The sequence below is a fragment of the Sus scrofa genome, chromosome X (assembly GCF_054392235.1).
Source record: "Sus scrofa isolate SSC_HxYL_T2T_F1_AM1 chromosome X, Sscrofa_HxYL_maternal_Yorkshire_Landrace_v2.0, whole genome shotgun sequence".
Taxonomy (NCBI): Eukaryota; Metazoa; Chordata; class Mammalia; order Artiodactyla; family Suidae; genus Sus; species Sus scrofa.
Window position 1 is genome coordinate 73,235,752 of NC_139401.1, and position 14,835 is coordinate 73,250,586.

A 14,835-nucleotide genomic window follows, 5' to 3' on the forward strand; every position below is an offset into this window, starting at 1 on the left:
GATGCTAAATTCTAAGAAATATATCTTACAAGACAGCTATTAGTTTCTCAGATCTCTGCTGGTTTTATTTTTTCTTTTTGACTTTTTCTCCTTCCAACTCTGGACCTGATTTCTAGGGAAGAGTATAAACTAGAAGAGAAGTACTGTTGCAGCTGCCATCTGGACAACAGCTTCCTGAGTGTGCCTTTCCTTGGAGAATCTTCCATTTGTCACTCTGTGGTTTTAATGAAAAAAGTAAAACCCTCAAAAAGTGTAACACTCTTAACTGCAGTAATATGCAATTCAAGATAAATAAACATATTTCCTATGCGAAGTTATTTGAGTTCTGATTGCAAAATATACGCAAAATTATTCCAACAGATATTTTAATAGGGGGTGATTTCCATGTTATTATTATTGTTATTACTGTTGTTGTTTTCATATTTAAATGGTTTGTTTTCATTGTCACTTGCTTAAGTAGATACTTCTATTAACCTATAATTCCATGAAAAAGCCATCTGCCCTAGGAACAACAGATCAAACTACCTTGGTCAGGGAGTTCCTGTTGTGGCTCAGTGGAAACGAATCCGACTAGTATCCATGAGGATGTGAGTTCGGTCCCTGGCCTCACTCAGTGGGTCAGGGATCCCGCATTGCTGTGGCTATGGTGTAGGCGAGCAGTGGTTTGACCCCTAGCTTGTGAAATTCTATATGCCCATATGCCCTGGGTGTGGCCCTAAGAAGCAAAACAAAACAAAACAAAGCACCTTGGTTTGAAAGGATGCTTAGGTAGAACTCTTATGCAACTTTTTTTTTTATGTCATCTTTTGGTTTTTATGTCATCTTTTGGTTTTTATTCCAAATACACTGTGAAAATGTTGCACTTGTATTTATGTCTGTAATTTATAATATGCATTTTAATAATAAAGATGGTGTCTGTAATTACATAGAAATTTTTGCTTCCAGAATTCAATGTATATATATGGTCTCTTTTTCAGCAAACTGATATAATTGAGGATTTTTGTCAGTGTTCTCACATACATGCACTAAAGTCCCACGAGGCTTTACTCTCCCTTTCTCTCTGAAGTGGTACATTCTATTCTCAGATGGAAAGATAAACCACGTCCCAATCCTACCTTACCCTGCAATCCACTTTTCCCATAGACTCTTTACTATCCACACTCCTTATTAAAATTATTCTCCATCCTCATTTGCTGACTAAGGTTATCTGAATGACTTAAATACCTTTACTTGCTAGAATATAGTCTGTGGGTAGAAAAAGAGATGACAGAGGGAATGTTTTCTCTTTAGTCTTAAGGGTTTTTAAGATCCAGCAGTCCAATTTTTCTTATAGACTAAATAGGAGTAAACTCATCCTTCACTGTCCTCCTCTGCTTTTCCCCAAATAAATCTATACAAACAAAACAAAACAAAAAGTGAAAGTCAGGGCAATTGTCTTTGGCTCCCCTCTCATCCTAGATATCTTTGTTCTTTCCATTTTAGCAGCTCCCTCCTCATCTCATCTATATTCCTAGTGCTTTCAGGAGGCCCACGTATCTATTTTCTGCAATAACCAAGTTGCTATGAATTATACATTTTGGCTGTTCCAAAAAGATTCTACTAGGAAGTGGTAAAGGATTTCCCAAGGAGAAATTTCTGATGTTTTGGTAGACCTGAAGAAAATTATGTGATTTGCCCCCACACATCAAATAATATACATCCCTCCTTTGTGCCTTCCTGAAGCCACCTCAGATGTAATTTGACTGCCTTCACTATAACATATTTTTAGGGGGATGAAGTGAGAGATAAAATCTCAAGTTAATGTGGCTCTTTCAACTTACTTATTCCTCAGTAATTAAAGGATATGATGTGTATTTGGGGGCAGACAGTGAGTTATAACTCCCTTGATCTTCACAGACCATTTCTTCAGCAAAAGTTCTTCAGCCTTAATTACTTAAAATTTTCCCAAGATCATATTTCTTCTATTGTTTGCTAAGTACTTACTTCTCTTCATCTAACTCCTTACTGAATGTACGCTGATTCATTTATTGGCATAGCCTTTATTTAAGTCCTTATATTTGCCTTCTTGGTTCTCTTCAAGGAATAATAGAGTAATTGCTTCTTGGTGGGGGGTGATGGGTGGGATGTCATTAAGTCTATAACCCTAACCTCAGTATCCTCTTTTTTGCAGGAGCTTCAGAAACAGAGCTGAGAGGCAGATCTAGAATCTTTGTTCTTCAATTTTAACTCTAGCCCAGAATAAATATTTTTCAACCTTTTCTAAATAACATTGAATATGCACAACTTGAACAAAGACCAGTATCACTTATACCTTTTAAAATGCCAATCTAATAATAATAATAAAAAAACAGCTTGAAACAATAATGAACCACTTTTGGAGCTCAGAGAAGGAAAAGGTCTTACTATAAACTCCCTGTATCATGCCTGCATAAAGTAAACTTTGTAATACTAGGTTTAAAATATTGCAAAGTCACATTACTACCTTATGTCAATAAATAAGTTTAACTTTTTAACTTAGATGCATATAAAGATTATATATGTATGTATTTGACTATGAAAATTCAAGTATATTTAAAAGAAGGAAAGGAGATAAATTAGTATAATAAACCCTTATATGCCCATTAGTCAAATTCAGCCAACAGCAACACATGGCTAATCTTTCCTCTATGCCTGTACACATCTCTCTTTACCCCAGATTATATAAAAGTGCATTTCAGACATTATATAATTCAATATTTCAGTATTTTAACAAGTTATTTTACCATCAAGTGAACTACCCAATATATGATATAAAGGGGTAAGGAATAATTACTGGGTTTATATTTTTTTCCTTAATGATATCAAACAGTAAATTGCAAGTATAAAAATTTACTTTTTATAAATCTGTGCAAGTTCCAATTCAGATAAAATCATCCATTAACCTGATCTTGTATTCTTTAGCTAAACCTTCCTTCTACAGCAAAAATGTGGTGCAAAATAATTTTGAATTCAGTTCATGTATTCCTCAGTCCACATTTATTATGACTCCCATGGGAAGGAGTCCAGCACATTCAACTCCACTAAATGTAAAAACACCACCACCAACAGCTTAAATTTCTACATTTTCATCAAAAGCATTCACTAAACAATACTTCTAGAGCAGTATTAGAATGCATTTATGTAAATGTATACTCTGAAACTTTTCTGAGACCTAGGTCATAGTTATGTAAACTCTATGAATACTGCTCATATTTAGATAGCTAGATTTCTCTAAAATTTCCCTCTGATATTTCAAATTTTCTTCCTTTGAATTCTATTTTTATAATCTGTACTGTTTGGGCTATGGTTTTAGCTGGGATTAATAGAGCTGTGGTTTGAACTAGATAGAAATGTATTTCTCTTTCATGTAAACGTCTTAGACAGTTGGTGGCTTCTTTGCAAGATATTTTGATATACAGCCTCCTGTCTTATAACTCCAACATTTTTGTGGTGTTTTCTTAATCTGAATGATTCAAGTTTTCCTATCTCATTCATATAATACCTAGTAGGATTGGGGAACTGGGGAAAGGGAAACTTGCTTTTCCTTTTAATGGGATGACTGGAAATTGTGAAAATTCTTTCTTTTTGCAACTCACTGTCTAGAAATCAGCTACGTGACCCTGCCAAGCTGCACTGGAGACTAGAATACATAGTCATTATTCCAAGTTGACATATATTAAGCTAAAAATTATTTTATAATAAAAAAGAAAACCAATATAATGTAACATTGTGAATCTCTGTCATTCCATGAATATCAGAAGTACTAGGGATATCATTTGGCCCTAAGGATTCCATACAAATGATAAAACCCAGCAGTCTCTTGCATCCTAATTCCATTTTATAAAACCATCATTTCCCTCAAATGGAGTGGCAAATTCCCTTTCCTATTTGGGTTATTTAATTCATCCAATAGCACCTAAACCTACAGCAAAAGGAGTGAAAACCTCTAAAAAAATTATAGTGGTGGTGATCTTGGAGTATATGGACAATACATAAAATCTGAAACATGCGGAATCAAACAGAAGGATGTGGGAAATGACTACATTGGTCAGTGTCCCACCTATACATTCTTTACCTTGTTCCCAGAGAAGAAACAACACTTCCTTGTACTGACCTCCCATCACTGAGTCAACTCAAGTGCAGAGCATAGACTTTCCCTCAAACCTGTTTAGTCCAAGGAATTAAAATTCCTTAAAAAGTGTCTTGCACTACCTGTTCCTTCTGCCAAAATGTTCTTCCAACAGTTTTCATGTCCCTTTCTTCAGTTAATGTTATTCAGTTCTCAAAGTTGAGCACCCTAACTTCCCATCCCTGTAGGTACAAGTTCATTTCTAATAAGTTATCTTGATTTTTCTTCATGACTTCTTATAATTTGTACTTAGTTTATTTGTTTATTGTATGCCTGCCCTACTCAAATATAGGATTTTTTTCACTTTTGTGTCTGCAATGCCTACTTTATTACTTAACATTGCATGCAATCAAAAAATATATGTTGGGAGAGTGACATAAACAACATGACAGCATAAGACATTCCTCCTTTTTATATCACTTTTAAATCAACAAATTAGATATCCATACACCAACAGGACCTCCTTTATGTGAGCTTCTGGACTTTATAATTTGTTCTAAAGGACCTAAAAGGAATCTTATACACCAGTGTAGATAGTGGGATATAGACAAACCACCATATGGGCTGCAGAACTAGCATAACCAGTATGACTGTCTGGTTTGGCACACACTCCCAATAAAGAATTTGCAGAACCCCAACTTCCCAATGGGAGAATCTAAAACAACTTTGGATAAAACAAGAAGAAAATATGAGTTTTGTCACAGTGTAGATGCCAAAAGAAACTTTCTCAGTGCTTCCCCACCCCCCAAAGGCACTAATTTGTAGCTGATTTAGCTGGTGGAGGTGACCTCTCCTGTGGGGAAAGAGAGAGCTTCTTCTTACCTCAGCTAAGTGGTGTGCTGGTGGAGAAATAAATTTCTCTCCACCAGCACACAGAATACAAAGATATAGGGGTAGGGAGCATATGGAGAAACAGGTAGATTATTCAAATGGCTTAGATGGGATTGGGCTCAGCAGAAAGTTCATCCACATGTCTCTGGATGTGTCAACCCTGGAGATTTATCTACTGAGTCCTTAGGGACACAATATACATGACACCAAGTGATAGACCCAGACCTCTCTCCACTCTACTCCTGGCTCCTTGTTTGTGCTCCCAAGTATATCATGAAGAGTAAGCTCAGGGCACAGAGAGTTTGCTTAGAAAATAAGCATCTGTTTCTTAAGGGAGAAATCATGAATGAGCTATAGTACTATGCTCTGGAATAGAAAAGAGAGTTTTATAATAGCCAGACTGGTTAATTATAAGAGCCAAAGAATACATAAAAGCTTAATTAAGGACACATCTTCTACTTCAAATGTGAAAAAATAAACACATAGCAACAGATAATGGCAAAATTCAAGGAAATATGACATCACAAAAATTGATATTTCTCCAGCAACCAGAGAATTAAAAATAGCTATTATACAAATATTTAGTGAGCTACAAGAAAACTCAAAATTCAATAAGTAGCAACAAAAAACATAAGGAATTATCTACCAAGGAAATTAAATTATTTAAAAAATAGAGACAAATTCTAGAGCTGAACAAATCAATAAATGTATGGATAAAAAAACACCCAGAAAAGCCAAAACAATCTTACAAAGATAAGCAGATTGGAAGTAATATTTACCCTGACATAAGACTATACCACAAAACTACAATAATCAAAAGAGTATGGTAGGGGGGGTTCTCACTGTGGCTCAGTGGTAATAAACCCAGCTAGTATCTATGAAGATGCAACTTTGATCCATGGCCTTGCTCAGTGGGTTAAGGACCTGGTGTTGCTGTGAGCTGAGGTGTAGTTCACAGATGTGACTCAGATCTGGCATTGCTGTGGCTGTGTTGTAGGCCTGCAGTTGTGGCTCCAATGGGGCCACTAGCCTGGGAAAATTCCATATTCTGTGAGTGTGGCCCTAAAAAAAAGTATGTTAATGGCACAAGAAATATAGATCAATGTAACAGTATACAATTCCAGAGATAAATGTACTCATCTATGGTCAACTAGTCTATGACAAAGGAAGCATGAATATACAATGGAGAAAAGCCTTTCTCTTCAGTAAGTGCTGCTGGAAAACTGGACTGCTACATGTAAAAGAATGAAATTAGAACATTTTCTAATACCATACACAAAAGTAAACTCAAAATGAATTAAAGACCTAAAAGTAAGACCAAATACCTTAAAACTATTAGAGGAAAACAGGCAGAACATGTTGCAACATAAATTAGAGCAATATCTTTTTTTGATTAACCTCCTAGAGTAATGACAATAAAAACAAAAATAAACATTTTGGACCTAATTAAACTTAAAAGCTTTTACACAGCAATGGGAACCATAAACAAAATGAAAAGACAACCTATACAATGGAAGAAAATATTTGCAAATGATGTAACTGACAAGAGATTTATCCCCAAAATATGCCAACATCTCAATATCAGAAAAACAAATAACCCAACGTGAAATGGGCAGAAGACCTAAATACACATTTCTCAAAGAAGACAGACAGATGGCCAAAAAACACATGAAAAGATACTCAACATTACTAATTATTAGAGAAATTCAAATTAAAACTATAATTTGTCACCTCACACCAGTCAGAATGGCCATCATTAAACAGTTTACAAACAATAAATGCTTGAGAGGGTGTGGAGAAAATGGAACCCCTCTTACACTGTTGGTGGGAATGTATATTGGTAAAGCTACTGGGGAGAATGGTATGAAATGTTCTTAAAAAACTAAATATAAAACTACTGTATGATCCAGCATTCCCACATATCTGGAGAAACCCTGTAATTTGAAAAGATACATGCACCCTAATATTCATTACAGCACTATTTACAAAACTGAGACATAAAAACAACCGGGGTGTCCACTGACAGAAGAATGAATCAAGAAGAGGTAGTGCATATATATACCATGGAATATTACTAAGCCATAATAATGAACAAAATAATGCCATTTGCAGCACTATGGGTTGATCTAGAGATTGTCACACTAAGTGAAAGAGGTCAGAGAGAGACACAAATATGTGATATCACATATATGGAACCTAATAAAACATGACACTTATAAACCTATTTACAGAACAGATCTCCAAGTCAAACTTAACTGTTGCTATGGGAGAAATGTGAGGGGAAGGGATAAATTGGGAGTTTGGATTTGATATATACATTTTACTCTATATAGAATAAATAACTAGCAAGAACACACTGTAAAGCATGGGGGACTCTGCTCAATATTCTGTAATAATTTGGATGGGTAAAGACTCTGAAGGAGTGGATATGTATATATGTATGGCTGATTCACTATTCTCTATACCTGAAACTAACACAACATTGTAAATCAATAATTTTTTGGTCTTTTTAGGGCTGCACCCTCAGCATATGTTGGTTCAAAGGCTAGGAGTTGAATCAGAGTTTCAGCTACTGGCCATAGCCACAACAATGCAGGATCCTAGCCATGTCTGCCACCTATACCACAGCTCATGACAATGCCGGATCATTAACCTACTGAGTGAGGCCAGGTATTGAACCTTCATCCTCATGGTTACTAGTCAGATTCGTTTCCACTGAGCCATGATGGGAACTTCAATATATATATATATATATATATATATATATATATATATATATATATATATATATATATTTTAAAGTCTGATATTGGTCTGAAAACAGACATATAGGCAAAGAAACAGAATAGAGGGGCCAGAAGTAAAGCCATCAGTATATGGTCTACTGATTTTTGGCAAGGGTGCCAAGAATACACAATGGAAAAAAATCATCTTTTTAATAAATAGTGCTGAATAAACTGGATATTCTCATGCAATTTAATAAAATTTGATCCCTATCTTGTACCATACAGAAAAAAAATCAACTCAAAATGGAGTAAAACCTTAATTGTAAAACCTGGGATAATAATACTCTTAGGAGAAAATGTAGAGAAGCTTCTAGACACTGAACTGGGCAAAGATTTCTTAGATATGACAACAAAAGCACATCCAATAAAAGCAAAAATTAACAAGTGGGACTACATCAAACTAAAAAGCTTCTGCACATGAGATAAAACAAAACAACGAAAAATATAATGGAAACAGAGAAAATATTGAGAAATAATATATCTGGTAAGGGTTAATGTCCAAAATATATAGTGACATCTATACACCGAGTGAGAAAAAATAACCCAATTTCAAAATGGACATAGGACCTCAATAGTCATTTCTCCAAAGAAGATGTACAGAAGACCAGCAGATACATAAAAAGGTACTCCAGTTCAGTAGTCACCAGGGACATGCAAATCAAAACCACAATGAAATATTAGTTTACACCTCTTAAAACGGCTATTATCAAAAAAGACCAAAAATAAGTGTTGGTGAGGACGCAGAGAAAACATTTATACATTGTTGATGGGAATGTAAATTTGTATAGCTAATATGGAAAACAGTATGGAGGATCTTCAGATACTTAAAAATAGAACCATATGTTATAGCAATCACATTTTTGGGTATAATAAAAAGAATTAAAATCATTACCCTGAAATGTACTCCCATGCTCACTTCCATTGGAACAACATGAATGAAAATGGGAGGCATCACTCTAAGTCAAATAAGTTAGAGAAAAACAAATTCTTATTTATGCGCAATATAAAAAAAAGTCAAACTCATAGAAACAGAGAGTAGAAAAGTGGTTGATGGGGCTTGGGTTGGGGGAAATTAAGAGAATTTAGTAAAAAATTACAAACATTCAGTTATAAGATTAATAAAGTCTGGGGATGTAGTATTGATGGCTGTAGTTGATAAAACTGTACATGTTGAAATTTGCTAAGAAAGTAGAACTTAAATGTTGTCACTAAAAAATATGAGGTGAACATCTTCATCTTAAAGTAATACTTTGAAAATGTATACATACATTGAATCATAGTATTGTATATCTAAATATCTTACAGTTTCATTTGTTAATTATATCTCAATAAAACTGAAAAATCCATAAAACAAAGCATTATACCAGCAATTCTAAGCAGGGTAATTAAGCATGCAAAAAATAAGTTATCTATATTGGAGAATAATAAGTAAAACTCTATTTCTCAGGGGATGACATAAACTTGTACATAAAAATCCCAAGTAATAAAAAAATAACCTTTAAGGTAATTAAATATTCAGCCAAGTTATGAAATACAAGATATATGTGCAAAATTTAATTTTCTTTCTATGTCATAGCAATGAAAAATCTGAGTACAAATTTAGGAAATAGTCATAGATCATCAAGAAGAAAAGTTTATATATATATATGTATATATATATATATACTTTAAAGTTTATATACATACACACACATATATGTATATAGAGAGAAAGCATGCAAAAGAATTGCAAGATTTGTACACTAAAAACTAAAAAAAATCATTGAAAGAAATTAAAGAATGCCTAAATAAATGGAAATATATTACATGATCTTGAAATGGAAAATTTGAAACTGTTAAGGATAGTAATACTTTCAAAATTAACCTACAAATTCAACATAATTCTTATCAAAAATCACAGTTTGCTTTTTAAAAAAAAATAAATTTTGACAAGCTTAGCCCAAAATGAATTTAAAATAAATCAGGTACCCAAAATATCTAAAACAATCATGAAAAAGCATAACATGGTGAAAGTCTTATATTTTATGATTTCAAAACTTAATATATACCTATAAAGGTAAAGAATTGTGGTATAGATATATAGATTAATGAGTTGTTATTGAGAATAGAAATAATCTTATACATTTGTGGTCAATTTCAAATTTGTGAAATTTCAAAATCGTGACAAGACAATTCAACAGAGGACAAAATAATCTTTTCAAAATAACGGTACTGGGACAATTGAATATCCACATTCAATAGAACGCAGTTGAACCTATAACAAATACAAATTTTAAAATATCTTATTAGAGTATAAATACAGCATTGTGTCAACTTCTGTTGTACAGCATAGTGACCCGGTCATATCATACCTAAGAGATTGGAGAGAATTCCCCTGTTATATAGTAAGAACTCATTGCCTATCCATTCTAAATGTAATAGGTTGCATCTACCTACCCCAAACTCCACATCCATAACACTTTATCCCCTCTTCACCCTGGCAAACACAAGTCTGTTCTCCCTGTCCATGATCTGTTTCTCTTATGTAGCTAGGATCATTTGTGCTACACTTTAGATTCCATACATAAGTGATATCACATAGTATTTGTCTTTTTCTCTTTTTTTTGGTATTTCTCTTTCTGACTTACTGTACTGAAAATGAGACTCTCTAGGTGCATCCATGATGGTGAAAATGGCATTATTTTGTCATTTTTATGGCTTAGTAATATTCCATTCTGTATATGAATCACTTGTTCTGTATTCATTCATCTTTTATAGACATTTGAGTTTTATCCATGTCTTGGATATTGTGAATGATACTATAATGAACATAGGGGTCCATATATATTTTTCAATGAAAGTTTTGTCCAGATATATGCCCAGGAGTGTAATTTCTGAGTCATATGGCAGTTCTATATCTAGTTTTCTGAAGACCCTCCATACTGTTTTCATTAGTGGTTGTACTAATTTATGTTCCTAACAACAGTGAAGGAGGGTTCCCTTCTCTCCACATACTCTCCAGCATTTGTTGTTTGTTGACTTATTAAAGATAGCCACTCTAACTGGTGTGAGGTGGTACCTCATGGTAGTTTTGACTTGCATTTCTATAATAATTAGTAATGTTGAGTATTTTTTCAGGTGTCTGCTGGCCATCTTTATGTCTACTTTGGAGAAATGTCTATTAGGTGTTCTGCCCTTTTTTCAAGTGGGCTGTTTATTTATTGTTGAGTTGTATGAACTGTTTGTATATTTTGGAGATTAGGCACATGTCAGTTGCATATTTTACAAAGATTTTTTCCCATTGTGTGGGCTGTCTTTTTATTTTTATAATTATTTACTTTGCTGTGAAAAAGCTTTTGTGTTTAATAATGTCTCATTGGTTTATTGTTATTTTTAATTGTCATTATTCTAAGAGGTGGATCAAAGAAGATGTTGCTGTGATTTATGTCAAAGTGAATTCTGCCTATGTTTTCCTCTAGAATTTTTATAGTATCTGGCCTTACACTTAGGTCTTTAATACATTTTGACTTTGTGTGTGGTGTTAGAGTGTTCTAAATTTATTATTATATATGTAGATGTCCAGTAATCGTAGCACCACTTATTGAAGAGACTATCCTTTTTCTGCTGTTATGTTCTTGCATCTTTTGTCATAGATTAATTGACCTTAGGTGTGTGGATTTATTTCTGGGCTTTCTATCATGTTCCATTGTCTTTCTATCTATTTTTTTGTGCTGGTATCATACTGTTTTGATAACTGACTATAGCTTTGTAGCATAGTCCAAAGTAAGGGAGCCTGATTCTCCAGATATGTTTTTTGTTTGTTTTGTTTTTTTGTTTTGTTTTGTTTTCAATATTGCTTTGGCTATTTGGGGTCTTTGGGTTTTCATACAAATTTTAAAATATTTTGCTCTAATTCTGTGAAGAATTTCCTTGGTAATTTAATAGGGATTGCACTGAATCCGTAGATTTGTGTTAGGCAGTATAGTCATTTTGACAATATTGATTCTTTCAAAAACTTTCCTCTGTTTGAGGTGTCATTGATTTCTTTCATTAGCATTCTCAGAGTACAGGTCTTTTGTCTCTTAAGGTGGGTTTAATTCTAAGTATTTTATTATTTTTGATGTGATGGTAAATGGGAAGGTTTCTTTAATTTTCCTCTCTGATGTTTAATTGTCAGTATATAGAAATTCAAATAACTTCTGCCTACTGATTTTGTGTCCTGCAACTTTAACAAATTCATTGATGAGCTCTAATGATTTTCTTTCTTTTTTTTTTTATTGTCCCACTGTAGAGAAAGGGGGTCAGGTTATCCTTACATGTATACATTGCAATTACAGTTTTTCCCCCACCCTTTCTTCTGTTGCAACATGAGTATCTAGACATAGTTCTCAATGCTATTCAGCAGGATCTCCTTGTAAATCTATTCTAGGTTGTGTCTGATAAGCCCAAGCTCCTGATCCCTCCCACTCCCTCCCCCTCCCATCAGGCAACCACAAGTCTCTTCTCCAAGTCCATGATTTTCTTTTCTGAGGAGATGTTCATTTGTGCTGGATATTAGATTCCAGTTATAAGTGATATCATATGGTATTTGTCTTTGTCTTTCTGGCTCCTTTCACTCAGGATGAGATTCTCTAGTTCCATCCATGTTGCTACAAATGGCATTATGTCATCCTTTTTTATGGCTGAGTAGTATTCCATTGTGTATGTATACCACCTCTTCCGAATCCAATCATCTGTTGATGGACATTTGGGTTGTTTCCATGTCCTGGCTATTGTGAATAGGGCTGCAATGAACATGCGGGTGCATGTGTCTCTTTTAGGTAGAGTTTTGTCCAGATAGATGCCCAAGAGTGGGATTGCAGGGTCATATGGAAGTTCTATGGATAGATGTCTAAGGTATCTCCAAACTGTTCTCCATAGTGGCTGTACCAGTTTACATTCCCACCAACAGTGCAGGAGGGTTCCCTTTTCTCCACAGCCCCTCCAGCACTTGTTATTTGTGGATTTATTAGTGATGGCCATTCTGACTGGTGTGAGGTGGTATCTCATGGTAGCTTTGTTTTGCATTTCTCTTATAATCAGCGATGTTGAGCATTTTTTCATGTGTTTGTTGGCCATCTGTATATCTTCTTTGGAGAAATGTCTATTCAGGTCTTTTGCCCATTTTTCCATTGATTGATTGGTTTTTTTGCTGTTGGGTTGTATAAGTTGTTTATATATTCTAGAGATTAAGCCCTTGTCCGTTGCATCATTTGAAAGTATTTTCTCCCATTCTGTAAGTTGTCTTTTTGTTTTCTTTTTGGTTTCCTTTGCTGTGCAAAAGCTTTTCAGTTTGATTAGGTTCCATGGGTTTATTTTTGGTCTAATTTCTATTGCTTTGGGAGACTTACCTGAGAAAATATTCATGAGGTTGATGTCAGAGAGTGTTTTGCCTATGTTCTCTTCTAGGAGTTTGATGGTATCCTGTCGTATATTTAAGTCTTTCAGCCATTTTGAGTGTATTTTTGTGCCTGGTGTGAGGGTGTGTTCTAGTTTCATTGCTTTGCATGCAGCTGTCTAACGATTTTCTGGTAGTGTTTTTAGGATTTTTCAGGTATAGTATCATGTCATCTGCAAACAGTGATAGTTTTACATCTTCATTTTAAATTTGGATTCCTTTTATTTCCTTTCCTTCTTTGATTGGCATTGCTAGGACTTCCAACACTATCTTGAATAACAGTGGTGAAAGTGAACATCCTTGTCTTGTTCTTGAACTTAGCAGAAATGCTTTGAGTATTTCACCATTGACAATTATGTTATCTGTGGGTTTGTCATATATGGCCTTTATTATGTTGATATTGGCTCTTTCTATGCACACTTTCTTGAGACTTTTTAATCAGAAATCAGTGTTGAACTTTGTCAAAAGCTTACTGCATTGTATTGAAATGATCTATTGAGATCATCTCTATCTATTGAGATGACCATAGTTTTATTATTTTTCAGTTTGTTTATGTGGTGTGTCACACCAACCGATATGCAGATATTGAAGCATATTTTCATCCCTGGAGTAAATCACATTTGATCATGGTTCATGATATTTTAATATATATTTACACTTGTTTTGTTAGTATTTTGTTGTAGATTTTTCATCAGTGACATTAGCCTGTAATTTTCAATTTTTGTGGCATCCTTGTCTGGCTTTGATATCAGGGTGATGGTGCCATCATAGAACTAGGGAGTGTTCTTTCTCTGCAAATTTTGGGAAGAATTTCAGAAGAACAGGTGTTAACTTTTCTCATAATGTTTGGTAGAATTCACCTGTGTAGCCATCAGGTCCTGGACCTTTTTTTTTAGGGGGGGGTTAAATCATACTTTCAATTTCATCACTTGTGATTGGTCCACTAATATTTTCTCTTTATTCCTGGTTCATTCTTGATAAGTTGTACCTTTGGAAGAATCTTTCCATTTTATCTATGTTGTCCTTTTTAATTGGCATATATTTGCTCACAGTAGTCTCTTATGATCCTTGTATTTCTGTGGTGTCAGTTGTAATTTACCCTTTTTCATTTATAATTTTATTGATTTGAACAAATTCCCTTTTTTTCTTTATAACTTTGACTAAATATTTATCCATTTTTTTATCTTTTCAAATAACCAGCTTTTGGTTTAATTAATCCTCTCTACAGATTTTTTGTCTCCATTAATTTCTGCTCTAATCTTTATGATTTCTTTCCTTCTACTAACTTTGGGTTTGTCTTTTCTTCCTTCTGTAGATGTTTTAGATATACGTTTTGGTTGTTTATCTGAGCTTTTTTTTTGTTTCCTAAGATAAGATTATTTTGCTGTAACTTCCCTCTCAGAAATGTTTTTTCTATATCCCATAGGTTTTGGATTGTCATATCTTCGTTGTCATTTGTCTCTAAGTATCTTTTGATTTCCTCTTTACTTTCCTCAATGACCCATTGGTTGTTCAGCTTCCAGGAGTTTGTTTTCTGTGTTTTTTTTCCTTGTAGTTGATTTCTAGTCTCATAGAATTGTGGTCAGAGAAAATATTTGAATTAATTTCAGGTTTCTTAAATTTACCAAGGTGGGATTTGTGGCTTATGATGTGAT